The sequence below is a fragment of the Saccoglossus kowalevskii genome, chromosome 22 (genome assembly GCF_978046115.1).
Source record: "Saccoglossus kowalevskii chromosome 22, keSacKowa6.1, whole genome shotgun sequence".
NCBI lineage: Eukaryota > Metazoa > Hemichordata > Enteropneusta > Harrimaniidae > Saccoglossus > Saccoglossus kowalevskii.
In genome coordinates, this window is record NC_140662.1 from 11,835,434 (window position 1) to 11,854,541 (window position 19,108).

At 32.5% G+C, this 19,108-nt stretch overlaps 1 long non-coding RNA gene across 1 annotated transcript; it reads right to left on the bottom strand.

Annotated features, from left to right (window-relative positions):
- Positions 1 to 2,118: 2,118 nt before the first annotated feature.
- LOC146729002 (uncharacterized) lies at positions 2,119 to 7,934 on the bottom strand. Its single transcript, XR_014928259.1, has 2 exons — positions 7,737 to 7,934; positions 2,119 to 2,289 (listed from the first exon to the last, which is right to left on the bottom strand). It is a non-coding gene; the product is annotated as an uncharacterized LOC146729002 (long non-coding RNA).
- Between the last annotated feature and the right edge of the window lie 11,174 nt (positions 7,935 to 19,108).

A 19,108-nucleotide genomic window follows, 5' to 3' on the forward strand; every position in this document is an offset into this window, starting at 1 on the left:
TTTCTAATTAATATTAGTAGACATTTATTGAAATCTTCTAATACATAACATTACGATATTACGAGTACACTTTTGAACGTAAATAGGATACTTTTGAACTTCCCTTTATTTCTAATTAATATTAGTAGAAATTTATTGAAATCTTCTAATACATAACATTACGATATTACTAGTATACTTTTGAACGTAAACAGGATACTTTTGAACTTCCATTTATTTATAATTAATATTAGTAGACATTTATTGAAATCTTCTAATACATAACATTACGATATTACGAGTACACTTTTGAACGTAAATAGGATACTTTTGAACTTCCATTTATTTATAATTAATATTAGTAGACATTTATTGAAATCTTCTAATACATAACATTACGATATTACGAGTATACTTTTGAACGTAAACAGGATACTTTTGAACTTCCATTTATTTCTAATTAATATTAGTAGACATTTATTGAAATCTTCTAATACATAACATTACGATATTATGAGTATGCTTTTGAACGTAAATTGGATACTTTTGAACTTCCATTTATTTCTAGTTAATATTAGTAGACATTTATTGAAATCTTCTAATACATAACATTACGATATTACGAGTACACTTTTGAACGTAAACAGGATACTTTTGAACTTCCATTTATTTCTAATTAATATTAGTAGACATTTATTGAAATCTTCTATTACATAACATTACGATATTACGAGTACACTTTTGAACTTCCATTTATTTCTAATTAATATTAGTAGACATTTTTTGAAATCTTCTAATACATAACATTACGATATTACGAGTACACTTTTGAACGTAAATAGGATACTTTTGAACTTCCATTTATTTTCTAATTAATATTAGTAGACATTTATTGAAATCTTCTAATACATAACATTACGATATTACTAGTATACTTTTGAACGTAAATAGGATACTTTTGAACTTCCATTTATTTTCTAATTAATATTAGTAGACATTTATTGAAATCTTCTAATACATAACATTACGATATTACGAGTACACTTTTGAACGTAAATAGGATACTTTTGAACTTCCATTTATTTCTAATTAATATTAGTAGACATTTATTGAAATCTTCTATTACATAACATTACGATATTACGAGTACACTTTTGAACTTCCATTTATTTCTAATTAATATTAGTAGACATTTTTTGAAATCTTCTAATACATAACATTACGATATTACGAGTACACTTTTGAACGTAAATAAGATACTTTTGAACTTCCATTTATTTTCTAATTAATATTAGTAGACATTTATTGAAATCTTCTAATACATAACATTACGATATTACTAGTATACTTTTGAACGTAAATAGGATACTTTTGAACTTCCATTTATTTTCTAATTAATATTAGTAGACATTTATTGAAATCTTCTAATACATAACATTACGATATTACGAGTACACTTTTGAACGTAAATAGGATACTTTTGAACTTCCATTTATTTCTAATTAATATTAGTAGACATTTATTGAAATCTTCTATTACATAACATTACGATATTACGAGTACACTTTTGAACGTAAATAGGATACTTTTGAACTTCCATTTATTTCTAATATTAGTAGACATTTATTCAAATCTTCTAATACATAACATTACGATATTACTAGTATACTTTTGAACGTAAATAGGATACTTTTGAACTTCCATTTATTTCTAATTAATATTAGTAGACATTTATTGAAATCTTCTATTACATAACATTACGATATTACGAGTACACTTTTCAACGTAAACAGGATACTTTTGAACTTCCATTTATTTCTAATATTAGTAGACATTTATTCAAATCTTCCAATACATAACATTACGATATTACTAGTATACTTTTGAACGTAAATAGGATACTTTTGAACTTCCATTTATTTCTAATTAATATTAGTAGACATTTATTGAAATCGTCTATTACATAACTGCAAGATATTACCAGTATACTTTTGAATGTAAATAGGATACTTTTGAACTTCCATTTATTTATAATTAATATTAGTAGACATTTATTGAGGGCACTTTTGAACATCATGTTTTATAAATTATTGAACTATTCGTGAAGTAGACGGGGAAACAAAACAAACACCTAAAATGTATCATTTGAGAAAATCATTTATTCAAGTTAATATTAAACACACATTTGCAAAACAAAACAATAATATCAGGTTGCATGTATGCAAGGTTCAGGAGGGTCAGGACCTGACAAATTTCCACCAATCCGGTCTTCATTACAACTCCTTAGTTAATTGGTGTATTGCATTTATCCTGTGAATAAAAAGAAATGTACAATAAACCTTAATTTAAACCGTACAGAAATATACTACAACATTTTATTTTGTGCCAGCTTTCTTGAGAAGTAAATATATAATATAAAACATGCAATATATATGCTCCTAATGCAGATATCAGAATAGCTTGTTGACATACGGTTACTGCATATCTACTACTTAAATATTAAGATTAGTTATCAAGGTACAACTGGAACAAGAATTTATTCATACAAAAAAGTTATAAGTTAAAGTGAATTAATTATGCAAAGATTGACACCAACAACTAGTTAGATCTTATATAAGTGCCTTAAATTATCTGTGATTTCATCCGATTATTAGAAATATATTTTTCAGTGTTCTGGGTTGTATGTGACAATTTTGTTTTAGGATATTAGCACCAGAAGTTTTCATTATAATGCAAATTTTCCTGATTAAATATGAACAGACTTGTAACAAAACCATCGGTTGTCCCATATTATCCGATTGCCGAGTTTTGTCTGAATATGATCACTGGTTCTTGATTTATATTTATATTTATTTATTTCACCAGTATACAAACAAAATATTTACATGTTCATGTACGAGACAAAATTGTATAATACTGGTGGGGACCAAGGAAATAGTCCACATGGACTAGTCTAGTCCATGGCCCTTAATATTAAATAAAAAAATTAAGTCGTCATAAAAGTCACAGTAAACAAACAAACAAACAAACAAACAAACAAACAAAAGTAATGAATTAAATAAATGAGATCAACCAGTAAATAGTATAATCAATCATCACAATGAATGAATGATATTAAAATTATTTAATAAGAGTATTCAAATTGGCATACTTTTAAAATGAATATGCTCTATGTACAGAGATAAATATAATTCACTGAGAAGCATTTTCTTCAGCTCTTGTTTGAAAATGCTTCTACTGCCCATGCTTTTTAGGGTTGGGGGGGCAGAGTTCAGATGTTTAATAGTGGCGTATTGAAAATTATGTTGTGTAATGGTTAAACACATGTAAGGGACAGTGAAGTTACCAGTAGACCAGATGTGGTTGGATAGGGATGTGAATGTGCTGGGAGAAATAATCGCTGACACTATGGACAAATCGATTTGTTTTGAGGTCAAAATTTGTAATTGTAATTTGTTATTTATTCATTTAAAACAGTACATTCATAAATGGTTTTTCATGCACAGCATATAGATATAAAATTTAACATACAATTGAACAATCCACTGCAAAAATGACGAGAACACAATAAAGAAATGCATAAATAGGGTATAAAATAAAATGACTACGAAATAATATGATAACATTACAATTAAAAACAAGTCATTGAAAATGAAACAGTCCCCGTTAAATTTTTCAAAGTTCTCCTTGTGCTCGTCATATTAAAGCGGAGGGGTTGTCGCGAGCGTGTCCTTGAAACTTGAGTTCCAAGTGGAGTATACAACAGATTGTTTATTTACATCAAAACACGTGTTTCGTGTAGTAGTAATATGGCCAAAAATAAAAACAGTTGTTATTTGGCCATCTTTGATCTGATCATGAAACACACTTGATATGTATGATGTATGCCAAATACGAATAAAAATGATACATAAATTGTGGAAATATAGTAGTAAGGCCAAAAAGTCAGATGGCTGTCAATCGGCCATCCTTTACCAGATTTTGAAAACAAATTGTCAATGACATGCATCCTAACATGTATAAAGTACATGTACATGTATGTGCAAAATTTGAATGAAAACTGACAGAGCATGTCCAAGATACCGCATAAAAAAAAGATGCCTGCCAGTCGACAATCTTTGATCCAATTGCGAAATAAATCGTCATGGACATGTATTCTAATATGTATAATCTATGTACCAAGTTTGAATGACAACTGACAAAGCATGTCCAAAATACAACATTTTCAGAAAACAAGATGGCTGCCAGTCAGCCATTTTGAATCGAATCACGAAACCACGGCATGTGCATATGCCCCACATAAGGTACTAGGCACATGCAAAGAATGAACGGGATCAGTCCACAGGATTCTGAAATATGACTCTGGACAGAGGGACACACGGACGGACAGACGGACGGACACACAGACGGATGGATGGACGGACACTCAGGAACTCACGGACGGCCAGGGACATGTATCCTAACATGTATGATCTATGTACTAAATTTGAATGAAAACTGACAAAGCATGTCTAAAATACAACATTTAAAAAAAACAAGATGGCTGCCAGTTGGCCATTTTTGATCCAATTGTGAAATAAATCGTCATGGACATGTATCCTAACATGTATAATCTATGTACCAAGTTTGAATGAAAACTGACAAAGCATGCTCAAAATACAACATTTTCAAAAAACAAGATGGCTGCCAGTCGGCCATTTTGAATCGAATCGCTAAACCACTGCATGTGCATATGTCCCACATAAAGTACTAGGCACATACAAAGAATGAATGGAATCGGTCCAAGGGATTCTGAGATATGACTCTGGACAGACGGAGATCGAATTATAAGTCTAAACATAGTCCGAAAAAAAATGATAAAATGCATAAATGGGGTAAAATATGAATTTACAACAAAGTGGTAAGATAAAATTATACAATATTGTTAGCAGCTGTAGTAATAAGTGAGAATTTAAAAATATAATTTTTCAACATATATGATTGTGGTTTTTAACAAGAAGTCGAAAATATCACTTTTACTAAAAATGATAAAAATATTCATCAAAATTAGAGAATTGAAGTGTCATCATGAAATGAACAAATTTGAGAGTGGTCCACATGTAGTACCTATATATGTAATATCAAAGCAATTAGACTTGTGGTTTTTAACAAGAAGCCGAAAATATCACTTTTTACCAAAAATGACAAAAATATTCACCAAAATTAAAGAATTAAAGATATCATTACAAAATGAACAAATCTGAAAGAGGTCCACATGTAGTACCTATATATGTAATATCAAAGCAATTGGACTTGTGGTTTTTAACAAGAAGTCGAAAATATCACTTTTTACCGAAAATGGCAAAAATATTCCCCAAAATTCGAAAATTGAAGATATCAATACAAAATGAACAAATCTGAGAGAGATCTACCCAAGGTACATATACACCAAGTATAAAAGCATTCAGGCTTGTAGTTTTCAAGAAGAAGTAGAAAAAGTAAAACATTGACAAGGACGACGGACGGACGAAGACGGACAATCACTTATATGATAAGCTCCACTCGACAAAGTCGACAGCGATGCTAAAAATCATCCCCCCTTTTCATACAGACTGCTCAAAATTTAAATCCCTTTCTGACCGCACATGTATGTGTTGCATCCGGTTAGTTATACATGTACAGTTTCCAAATAAATAAAACGCTATTTACTGGTAATGGTGATTTTGTGTGTTAAGTTCAATAAATCACTTTGTTCAAATGTCTTCATATGTAAATAAAACAAAAAAACCATCAGAGATGGTTGATTCCCAAACTGTTCATGGAAAATTGGAATCATTCAGTTACAACTTTGAGTATCTTACACTGCTATTACAGTGACTATAAGGCAGTGTATGCTATTTTTGAATCTGGTTGATTACACTGAACAAATCTGTATGTAGTTGCTAGAAATTTTTGAACTCTTTGTTCTTGCAATTAAAGTTAAACACTGAAAAGCTTTAGTGTGAATGGAGAGAAATTGTAAATTGAGAGCAACAGTTTTAAAAATAAGCGTGACAGTCAAAAGTCAGCATAGAAATGCCAGACACAATTTGGTCTATAAGCATTAATATATGCAAATAATATTCGGATATGCAAATTAGCACACACAATATATATTGTCACCATCGGATCAATAATTACATTAATCATGCTAAGTTTGAAGAATATCAGCCATGCCAGAGATATGACTTCATCCATAAGGATTACAATTTACAAATATGCAAATTAGCACACACACTATATGATGTCAGCACCGGACCCATAAGTACACTAATCATACCCAGTTTGGAGAAGATTGGCATAGAAATGGCAGAGATATGACTGTTCGTACACTTGTAACCACTATGCTGGACCAAACATTGTGAAAAGGGATTGTCAATGGAGTTCCAACCAATCATGCAGATAAATCAGTAACGGAAACACAGACGTGCAGATTTGCCGGTTAGAACCTTCGACAAAAGTGGTCAGGTCAATCATGAAATGTACATGATTGTTTAGACAAAACTCAATCAGATCAAAGGCCGCGCCTTTGGAGTTTAGATACATGTTTCGCGGGCAGTTGGGAGATACCACTTTTATGACAGGCATGGAGATGCACAACATGTGAGAGTTGTTTAACTTAAATACAACATTTTCTGTTTTGTATACTATGCTGTTGTAAATATGTGTTACATAATAGTGTACAGTAGTGTACGCCTGTGTTTCCTTTGCTGTATTTTTTCTCAATTTCTCTAAAAAATGTTTTTTAAGTTCACTCAAAAACACTACTTCAAAATAGTATAAATTATAATAATAAGATCATACAAAATCTTGGATAAAAGAATAAAGTGTGTACAGTTTGTGTTTTTTCCCAAATTAAATTTATCATATAAAATTTACAAACAGGTTCTCATACTTTTTAAAACAGAATAAAATAATAAATTCATAGTAAACATATTTTTTCTTTAGATCTTGACCAAATGCAGACAGAAAATGTTACATCAACAACACAAAACATATGGTAATGTTCAGTATATACTTTTATGGGGTACAAATTAAATAATTTTGAATAGGGTCACAGTGACCTTTAAATTATGACAAGACTTGTTAGTAACTCAAAGTTTGTAACTCAAACATATTTGCCCTCCTTTGGGTAGGGGTATTTCAGTGTATCAATTTATCTCGACAAGTTAATAATGCGTATCATTGTACATTCGATCAATTGGAGGCACACATGGAATGACTTTATGGGGCTTGCGTTGCCAGTCTGCTTCTAATTTTCGTGTTCGAAGCTGTACGACGCACAGGCATATTTTCAAAAATCAGATTTCTCAAAACACATTACCAAAATTACAAAAACACTGGAGACATGCAGACTGTCTATCAAGACACGGATGTTTTTTACCTCCATGATCAGGATAAGTGGCGACCGACTAAACTGCGACGAGCTGTTTGTCGGCCTGAGTCACTCACTTCACTGAACGTACCCAATATTTTCGAACAGTACGGGCATATTTTAGAAGCAACATGAACAATTTATATGCTAGCTATGATTGCTGATTACATTGTATCTCCCAATTCATAGCACCCGGACTGCAGCTCACATCATCACATCACTGCACTAGTAAACGAGCACTCTGTCTCTGGCACTGGAACCAGCGTCAACTGTCCACGAAGTGATTACAATCATGAAACACCCACCTCCCATTATTTAGTATTTGTACATGTTTGTTAACAAATTGAATGCAATAACTACCCACCTTTTAGTCGCAGCGTTGTAAATTAGCAATCTATGTGGAAGATTCGCGGGACGGTTCAACAGCAACAGAACGGCCATTGATTTCCGGTAGACAAATTTAAAGTTTTCCCATGATGCCATTTTCATACTCCTCAGGCTAGTAGTCAATTATCGACGGGTTTTTTCGCACGTTTGAAGAAGTAGAACGGGGTTTCCGACGAAAAAGAGTTATTAATAATAAATAGTCTCGCTAAAATTAGGAAACGCCAACAGTATCTGTTGATAATATAAAGTTAAACAACTTCCTGCTAAAATATGAATGTAAGAGTCATAAATTAGTGAGTAATTAAGATATAAAAAATATACAGGGGAGACTTTTGAACGTAAGGGTCTTTTGAACTCCTAACATACGTTCGAAATCGGGGTGACATGTTTGACAAACCGTTAAACATGTCCGACGTGTAAGAAAATTTCATCACCTACATAGATTTTTCTAGATTAGAAAATGTTTGAAAACTACAAAGATTGTTTTTAATTCCCTTAGTGGTTCTCGGCTAGATTATTGCAATTGCCTGTTGTATAGTGTAACACAAATACACATAGATAGATCACAGTGAGTACAGAACCCAGAGATTAATTCTGGGACGACAAGCTGTGAACATACATTCACACCCGTTTTGATTAGATTGCATTGGCTTCCAGAAAAATATTGTGTGGAGTTTAAAATTGTGTTGCTAGATTTTAAGACACTTGAACGTAAAGCATCGAAATACTTTGTAAAATGCTGATTCTATTTTCTTAACACGCATGTACGATACAATGTTGGATAACCAAATTATAACTTGGGACATTAGTCATATTTATAAAGCACAGCATGTTTCATCGGCAGATCGTATCTGATAATCTTGGAACGGGGTCATATCTAAATAATAATAATACAAAACAAGCCAATATAATAGTAAATTGATTTCCTAAATTAGAATTTAGAGTTTTATTGCAAATAGTATTGCAGTTGAGGTTAATGGGAAAAGGTGTTATATTTGTCTATACTTTCATATTATGTAATACAAATCTGTACTATTCTGATTGGTCCCTGCAAGCAAATTGACCTTTTGACACTATGGCTTTCTATCGCAAATTAAGCGAATATTTCAAGATATTGGTTGGTTAACACAATGTGTCTTAAATGGTTATTCTTTTAAAACTTGGAGATGGATAATATCTTTTGTGTGTTTCCCATCTTGCCGTCAATGAACAAACCTCGGATTCGTATTATTAAATACTCTGCCCATTTAAAATCCACGAGAATATTGATTCACACTCAGTTGCAAATCGAACAGCTTTTGTGGAGATTATTGTTATGAAAAATGGTGTGAAAATCACTTGACGTTCGGCTGACTTGTACAATTATAACTATTACTGCAATTTCTGTGTTTTCATTGCAACAAAACATATCCAATAAACACGAATTTGAACCAATAAAGTCAATGCTTTGTCTAAGTCTTCATTTAGTATTTCACACAGTATTGCAATATTCTATGAGTACCTTTTACACTAAATGTTCGTAACGATAGAACTAACTGCCGATATGTTTTTTTGTTTTTTTCTGTTTTAAATGTTAAGATCGAATTACCTGACCTGTGTGCAATCGACAAGAGTTTTAATAAAAGTTAAATGGGTAGCATGGATATATAACTATTTGATAACATCAACGTAACGAAAAGGAAACATGTTTATGTTGGTAAATGCATGTATTTATTCATACAACAAACGCAAATCATCTTCACAGACAAATATAGTATACCTACAAAAAACACTTTTCTCAGATATAATACAAAGTCGGAATTTGTCAATACAGCGGCTATTTTTGCACGGTCGCAACAGCGAGATCCCCGGAATAATACGCCTTCACCAATGATTGTCAAGAGTTATTCACGACGGTAGTTTTTGATAAAGTAGTTTACATCGATAAACGTGCCAATCTTAACACAACATATTGTACGCTAGATTAATCAAAGAGAAAAGTATACGACTCAATGACCTAACAAGTCAACTAGCCTTCCATGGGGGCTACACGTCTAGCTTACATGATTCCGTATTCAGGTTACTTACCTGATAATGTGATTTCGATGGGCCACAAGTACCTACAGCTTTCTACTGTTTTCCTGACAGCCAAAATGTGATAAATTCCCCTTTCGGTTAATTTGCTAGGAATTCCCCAGACTTTTTTGTTACCAGTAGTTAATTGAGATATTTTCTACCAAAATTTACATTTATTATGTCTTTGAACAAAAGCTTTTATGGCTCCTTGATTCATTAATAAATGCTGAAATTGTAGATCCCTCTCCAGACACCTTTGCAATCAAAACTGCGTCATTCCAGACACTTTGGCTTCAACAGAGTACCTCTTGTGATGTCACGTATCTATATACCACTTCAACTTATATATACCGTACCCCGCTCCCGGAAGTGAACGTAACAAAATGGTTCAAAATAATGAGTACTTATCGTTTCTTTGATCTTGCAATGACTAGCGTTGTATTAAGAATATGTATATGAGAATACAATTAGGTGTAAAAATTATTTCTTCTACTTTACGATTGTTCGAATCTAAATATAATTAAGTTATCGCTTAAAAAGAATGAACGTTTTTTTTTCTCTAGTTAAGTTCAGTTGAACACACAAATTAACCGATTGTGTGGATTAATCTTTCAACGTGACAATCAAGTTCTTAATGAGTTTGTTGGGGAAGATTTTCAATTTTTTTTTAATTTTCCACCAGCTTTCAGTGTTTTTATATTGTGGCTCCCTACAAATGTTGATATTTTGTTCAAGGGAATTTTCGCTTATAGTGACGTATTATTATTTTCTTAATTATTTCACATGATATCAGTGAGGTATATTATAAATACCTGTGGCGTTTTCAAAGTATTACTAATCGAACTGCGATTTAACATTCAAGTTCAGTATAACTGTAACTGCTGAAAGTGTCGAACTTGAAAATATACATTGGTCTATCAAGATACTTATACTTTTGATCAATGCAGTACAGATACAAACTCACAAAAAGCAAGTGATCACACCCTTAAATTACCAAACCTTTGCGTATCGGTCGCACGTGTGTATGTGCGTCACTGTCGAGAAACGTTAACGTAGCGTACATAAGTAGTTTATTCACGTGACACATGTACACCTCGCATGTGCTAACATGATTTCATCCCTCGCCAGTTCTCTGTCATACACGAGCATACACGAGATCAAACCTCTGAAATACCGATCGTCTGAAACTCGGGCACCCATTCGGGCTTCGTTATCTGTAGAGAGTTCCATCTGGTCAATAACCTTGCTGACCGCAACATCGTCATTATGCCATAACTTTGCCACACCAGTGTCGAAGTTGTAAGTGGCTCCTATTAAGTTCCATTTGTTCTGCGAGAGGTTTGAACTGAAGAGGCTCTGGGTGAACTTCAATGTGTGGCGTTCCGTGAATCTCGCAAAAATGGTTCCACCTCCAGCCCACAAATGTACACCATATTCGTTTCGTTTATAGTTAAACACTGGACCGAAACCTCCTTCAGGATAGACGTAAGCTAGCAGGGTCATCGAGTAACGGTTATCGAACGCCCCATTATTAGGAAATTCGATGTATGAATTCGCGTTACCTGTAAACCTATGCGCACCGCACTGCCCTCCATTGGCATCTAAAAGTACACCATTAGCGTCTCCATGGTTACCATTTCCTGATATATCCTGTAATCCATATCGTGTATTTAATGGCCAGAATGCAACGGGATCTGGGGATTTGATAATAAAGTCAAGTTATTGTGGTACATAACTCAGCTTGTGTTCATGTTATGGTTGATACAATAAATACAATAAATGCTCAATAGGGGAATAAGCAAACAAAATGGACACACAGAGGTAGGTTTTGACAAATTGTATCACCTAGAAAAGCCGTTAGGCTGAAAGGGTCTGTGTTGGACCTTACAATATTTACCGACTTCAGAAAATTGCCATTGCCAGACCAATCACTGAATTGTCCTTAAATAGGAACTTTGGGCACACACTCAAGCAATGTATAATATATGTCCAAATCTTTATAGTGTTTAGACGTTCTCCTACGTTTAGACAATCTCTTCCACCCAAAAAAGCTAAACAAAAGAAAAATAACCCCAAACCCAAAAGAGAGTATAATAAGATCTTTACTCCGAGATTTGTACAGGGAGATGAATTTGGCACAATGTAGAAAAAGAATTTTTCAGATTTACTCTCTTATCTAGAGTATGACGTACATAACGCACCCCCCCCCCCCCCGCAAATAACAGAAGATACGTAAGTACACGTTAACAGACACACAGTAGACAATCAAGCGGGTTAGACCTAGTGATGATCAGGGCAATCCTAGCTCCGGGCGCGGATCGCCAACATACATACACACACACACACACAAGCACAAAGAAATTGTGTAATCGTATGCACCAAATTTCGTTCGAATACTCAATAAATAATACGCCTTTAGTGTTACTATAGCAACACACGTATTTTTGTTCAAATCAAACAAAAAAACTACCATAAACTGAAGCATACACAAAACGATATAGTTACCAGCTCTATCAACAAATTGAAATTGTGTAATATCAAACACTGTAATTCGTTCGATACTAATGGATAGCAATTTAACCTTTATTCATGCTACCATAGCAATATACGTCTTTCATCAACGCTCTATTAACAGTTGCGGTGAAAATCCTGTCGATTAAAAATCGAAGTTTCATATTCTGTAATTGAATTCCAGGTGACTTTTTATGTAAATGTTTTATTCACTGCCATATTAAACCTTGGTAATTGTGAAATTAGTTCTGAGAAACGGAAAATATCTTTGTACATAAACAAAGGCAAATACGTTTGGATGAATGAAATGCATTAGATTTAATGTGAATTATTCATCAATAAAAGGCCGCGCTATCGCTAGTTTTATAGCCAGCCACACACAACGTCTGTGATCACCGACGTGACTTAACCTCACATGGGTCCCTGTCAATTTAAATTATGTGTGTATCGTGTATGGGAAGCATATTTAAAGCTTGTCGTTTCGCGCCATTTTGAGTTTAAGGAAAGAGCCCGTTGATGTTCTGTTCAATAATTGATAACCATTGTTTTTTCTCACATCGAACTTAAATTATCACTTACCGTATATTTTTGGATCACACCCAAAATTCGTGATTTCACACATATTTCTGAATTCAATCTGAAAAAAAAGAATATAACTGTAATAATTTGTGTAGACTACACTAGCATTAACTGACTCCGTGGCAAAAAATATCAACGAAGAATTTCATCTGAAGTTAATTGTTCGATGTCCGTTAATATTACAATCACTGATAATAATGTGATGGAGTTAGGGCGATTTTGATAGAAACAATATACATTTACTAAACATTCAATTCATTTAAAACGGTAACAATATACTTTAATACATTGTTTAGAACTAAATAATGGTAAATATTATATATATATCAAACTTGACATTTCCGTGACAAATCTGCTAGCGCTAATCGTGTTGTTATTGTGATTTGTTTCTCGCTAAGCTCATAAAACAATACAAACATGTCTAATACATGTGAAATTGCAGAGACCCTCTTAAGATATCTCCTATGTAAGAATCAAGTTCATCAGACACTGGAACTGCATACTTAAATACAGCAATGACGATATGGGTTTGAATGATGAAATTGTAAATATGTGTAACAGGTTGTTTGTTAAATTCAATATCACAATTACAATCGAGTGTCCTTTACATTCTTGCGTTTTTCTTGTGAATTGCACCACAAAAATAACTACATTTGTTTGATTTATTTTCCGGTCACAGAAGCCATTTCATTGAAATTATTATTATTACAATCAGCGTTTTAAACCGTAACTTTAAAATAATTAGGTACGATCGCATATAACCACGTAAGCACACGTAAATAATGTCAGTTATTGATAAACATGAGCTTTGCCTTTATAGCAATTGTTGATGCGTATGTTAAAACGCTGGCTGGCTCGGCTTCCAGAACGCACTCTTGTTTGAATTTCCTGAGAGAATGGTACAGCTGTCCATGATAAGGTCATAATATAAATTTACACTATAAATTGTGAAAATCGTCACGGTGATCATGATTTATAATAATAATAATAATAAGATTTATACGATGGTAAATTACTGTATTGAAGATGACCTGCAACTGCGCTTGCATTGACATAAATTCTGTTATTTATAAATATAAGTACATTGTTTTGAACAGAATATATGTCACTGCAACCGCAGATGCTCTCCATCTTCAATATAGTTATTTGCAGGCATATACATCTTGTTATTATTATCTTTAATATAATAAATAATTACTGTTCTGCACCAGTGAGTGGAATAATTGTGTACTTAAGTAGTATTATTGTCACTGCGTCCTATGCGACGATAACAACGCGAACAAAAGCGCAAATGCTCATGGGTATTCGCTTTAAGTAATATTCATTCGTGGACAACTATCAATAACAAGGGAAACTAGTCAAATGTCAAGCACAACAACACATGGCGATGGGCAATCCTAATTGCGTTCGAGTATTGTCTCTATTCAAGTTTGTTTGTATTCGATTGTGCTAATTGCCCTGTATTCTATACAATATGTGTGCAATACGCCCGACTGAGATGTCATTTCACGTTTTTTGTTTGTTTAGAAGTGTGTAGCATTTGTTTACTTTTTTACAGGTTCTTATATTCAAAGCCAGTGTATGAGGTATGAGTTAGAACTGAGTAAGGTTTACGAGAGGTGAACTACTCACCCCTACCCACTTCAGGTGGAAGTAAGAGAAATTTAGTTAGCCATGGGTCACGTGGGTCATGAATTACACACATAAACAGTTACACATATGACTACAAGACTGTACTTCTTATTTAGACAATAAATGTATTAGAACACATATTTTCTTACGTTGCATGCTCGAAACATTATTTTTGAAACGTAAGATGATATTTTTGGTATTTCTCACCATATTCCGCAAATGTAATTATATTTGTTGTAAAAAAGAATAGAGGAACACGTAAGTGTATTGAAAGCATTTATTTTAATAGGAATATTGCTTACAGTCATTATTTCTTTGAGGTATCGACTCGCGTTAGTAGTTAATTTTAAGGATTAGTTTTGTTTTTGTTTAGTTTAGATTTTTTGATTGTAAATAAAATGTTCAAAGGATGGTGCAAGTCATAGAATAAACTTACATTTAGACGTTAGGGAAATATGACAGAAAAACACTTAATATCTCTCAGGATATATCGACTCAGTTATACTGGATAATACGGCGACTGAATTTGCCACAATACTGAAATTTATCGATCACATGTTTAGATTACTGTTCGCCACATTGCTGTATATTTGATAGACAATTTATATTGAATTTAGAAATGCATTTTATATATATTAAATCATTCAATATGAGTCCACATATTTTGTGGATAAAGCTAATATTTGAAAAATACTTTTCAAAACTGTCGATACCAAAATGAAGCCTACTTTAAATTATTCATTTGATTAGTTCATAAAATGGTTACAGCAAACCAATTGGTGATATTCAGTTAAAACGGTCAGAATATAAGTCGCGTGTTGGACAACATACTACCATTATGGGCGATACCTTCTTACCTTTTATAGTATTACATGTAAACATTACCATTTAGTTGACAAATTATAAAGGGGGGATTACATTAACAATCTTTTGCATTAGGCGTTAAAATATCATTCTGTAAGCAGAATATGCAAATCGTTTGGATTGATGCGTCTACATTTATTGTTTGCAATATGGAGTTATTTTTAAAATGACGTAAATAGAAGAACATATTTCATATATATGTCTGCCATATCCAAACTGCGTTCACAAATAACATATCAATACTATGATACCTTGTAAAAATAGAATTAGTCCATCGTGTTGATATGTAACAGGGGACGGAACACGTGTTCTTATAGTTTGTCCAATATACGAATTTGTACGAAAGCCCTTGTTTGATTAATTTAAAAAATAAATACTGTTCAGCCACATTTTCAGAGACTATTTGCTATAACAAAGCTTATATATATATATATATATATATATATATATATATATATATATATATATATATATATATATATATATTAATATAATATAATATCCGTACGTTGACAAAATTTGAATATGGTACATTAAACATTGTACGCAGTATACAAGGGGCACCGAGAAACATGTATGTAAATATATTTTGCTTTCTTATTTCTTTGCGCAAGTTGGTTGATTTCCGAGAAGCGATTCGCCAGCTGCATGATGTTTAGCTCTATATCACTATTACCCTGACCGCCCAGGGACAATCGTTTCTTTAGCATATTATATGTATTGGGTTTTGTTCCATTATAATTTAAAACACCTACAAATATCACCCATATGGGTTATTTAGTAGCAATGGAGAATATGGCGATAAGCATAAATATATTAATAACACACTACGATAAAAAGGACATACATGATCATCAGTCATGAAACTTAACCAGGTGGTAGTACAGTTTTCAAGACAACTTCTTATGCATGTAAACACACAAAAAACCACGAAACATGAACTACACTGGTCAATAGACATCTATTTTGCAGTGAATAAGATCTACTTTCAAATCTTGTGTACATTGTTAAAAATAAAAAAAACTTATTATTCATTGCTTGTCATGCATTTGTTTTGTTTTCTCGGACATGCCTATTAATAATAATGATATCAGACTGCATTTGTCTTCATAAATTTATTAAATACAATAAGTGATGCATTAGGTTTGAACATTATAAATCCATTATCCCTCTGGTAATAATTAAAATTTCCCATTCAGAATATATGTATATGTACTTCGTAATTTAAGTGGTATTTCCCAGGTAGAATGACATTCAAATGTTATTATTCTTAATATTTTTAGTAATAGCCTGTGGGTTTTTGGAATATGCATGACGATATTGTTAATTTCGGCATTATTCAATTATCAAAGTTTGTTAACCATGATCCAATGAGCCAGGGGATTTCATTTTGGAATAATTGACAAGATGATTAAATATTCATGAACATAGAAGCGGATATTTTTCGAGGCAGGAACACGATTTTGTTCTTAGTTTTAATCATCAATGCGTTTATGTCTGCCAGTCAAAACGACTCATAAGTAAGATATACCAAACATCATTATTTGCATTTCGCCACCCGCGATTTAAACGTTTTGTTCATCTGTTGGGTAATTTTTTATTTTTGTTATTGTGTAATTACACACTAAGGAAATGTAATATTGAATTATTGTTGTCAAAGGCGCAGCGTATATGTATTACAAGACTATAAACACGCGAGTGCTCAAACCATTTTCTTTTTTCAAGTCGTTAGCGATGTATCTGTTCAAGTCAATCTTGCTGATAATGTTTGTATTCAATTGTGTTAATTACAGGGAAATATAGTTAGTCATGGGTTACGTTCAATGAACAGCCACGCATAGATTGCGCATATATTTTCATACCAGCTATGTCGCAAGGTTTCGAAAGACATCAGGAATATTTTTTAATCATTATATTGATTACTATTTTTCATATCGTTGTTTATGGTAACCCTTTTTAATAATAGATGACCTGTATATTTTTATATTGAGGAATAAAAATCAGAAATGTATGATTTTTTTAACACTGGTAAACAAGGACTTCAAACATACAAAGACAAAAATTTAGTTATGTATGGATTTCACCACCACTGACGGTGAAAATATTTCAACACTCACATATCATAATTTATTATCATTATAGATCTGTCAGCGTAACGCCATAAGTTACAGCGGTATTTTACGGGGTATTTTCATCCAAGCATATTAGGAAATTCTAAATATGAAATGATTACACCAGAGTTCGACCGGACTCCACATAAAGAAGTTCGCTGATTATGTTCTAAACACTTTGTGGTATCCTCATAATAACCTCATAATCATTTACGCAAGAGCTAATGCTTAGTATTTGAGGTAATATAGAATTACCCTTTTAACTGAATATTTTAAATTTCAATCGATATTGCCAACAAAGAAAAATATTATATAATCGATTTTAGTGGTTTAGTGGTGTTTATTTTGTCAGGCAATTAAATCACAGGTATAACCTGCGGGTACACTGAAGATTGTCGTGACCTGAATTGATATTACAACTTGAGTAATGCGCGCTTAAAAGGTATGTTGGTGGAGAGGTTGAAAAAAACGATGCTGCTTGGTTTTCAGGTTTTTAAAACGTCGACTGTCAGAATTCAGCATGATTTAGTTTACGTTAGAGGAATAAATAAATTAACAACGACAGTTCTGGTATTTTTTTTTTGTTTACACGGTGGAAAGTAACTACTAAAGTGGATGGAAATAACACTTTATTACAACAATCAATCAGTGTATTCAGTGACATTGGGCGATCTTTAATCATGTATCTTCAAAATACGCAATGATTGAAGCATATTCACCGTAACTATGGAATTAAACATTACGATTACAGAACATACTGCCATTTTAAAATTTAAACAACAACGTATTACTTTTATTAGTGGCCATCTGAACAGATTCATGTCGATTTTGTTTAGGCATAACTATTTATTTAGTTATTAACTACAATTTAATTAAGCCGAACACAACGCCTTGGTATTGTGATTGATGATATGACGTGATATGATGTGAAAATATCATGTAACGACTCAGCATTATGAAGGCTATGTGATGAGTCATTCTTTTTGTTTGTAATTATATTATTCAGCATCGAATGATTGAACTTAAGTACACTATGCGTAGATAAGTAGCCTGTTTGATTTCGTGAAATAAAATTCGCTTATTATATATTAATGGTTATGACCTTAACATGACAAGTGTGCGTACATTAGGTTAATGTTGAATAATTGCAGTCAGAAACACGACGGATTTTTTTTTTCAATACAAGGCAATAAACATACGAATGCCCACATGTGTTGTATTCGTTGATTGACAGCTAGGTTTCAGGGGCAAATACACATTACGGAAAATGGTGAGAACGCAGTATGTGATAAACACACACACACAGACAGACACAGGGGAACATATACCTCTAAATCTTTTAAAATTAGTAGGCCCCCCATCTAGCTTAATTTATGATCGATTTACTCAGAAGTGCAATGGATAGTAGTTGAGAAAAGTCAGCCTATTTACAGTGAACAGTTCAACATGCAATCGATATCGTCGACGTGTAATAATAATTTCTCAATCTAATTTGGTTTTATTCATTTTGTCAATTAATCACTAAAAGCATTGAAAAAAGAAGCGTAATCAATTATATATATATATACACCTGTTGTACACCGATGACTGACACTTG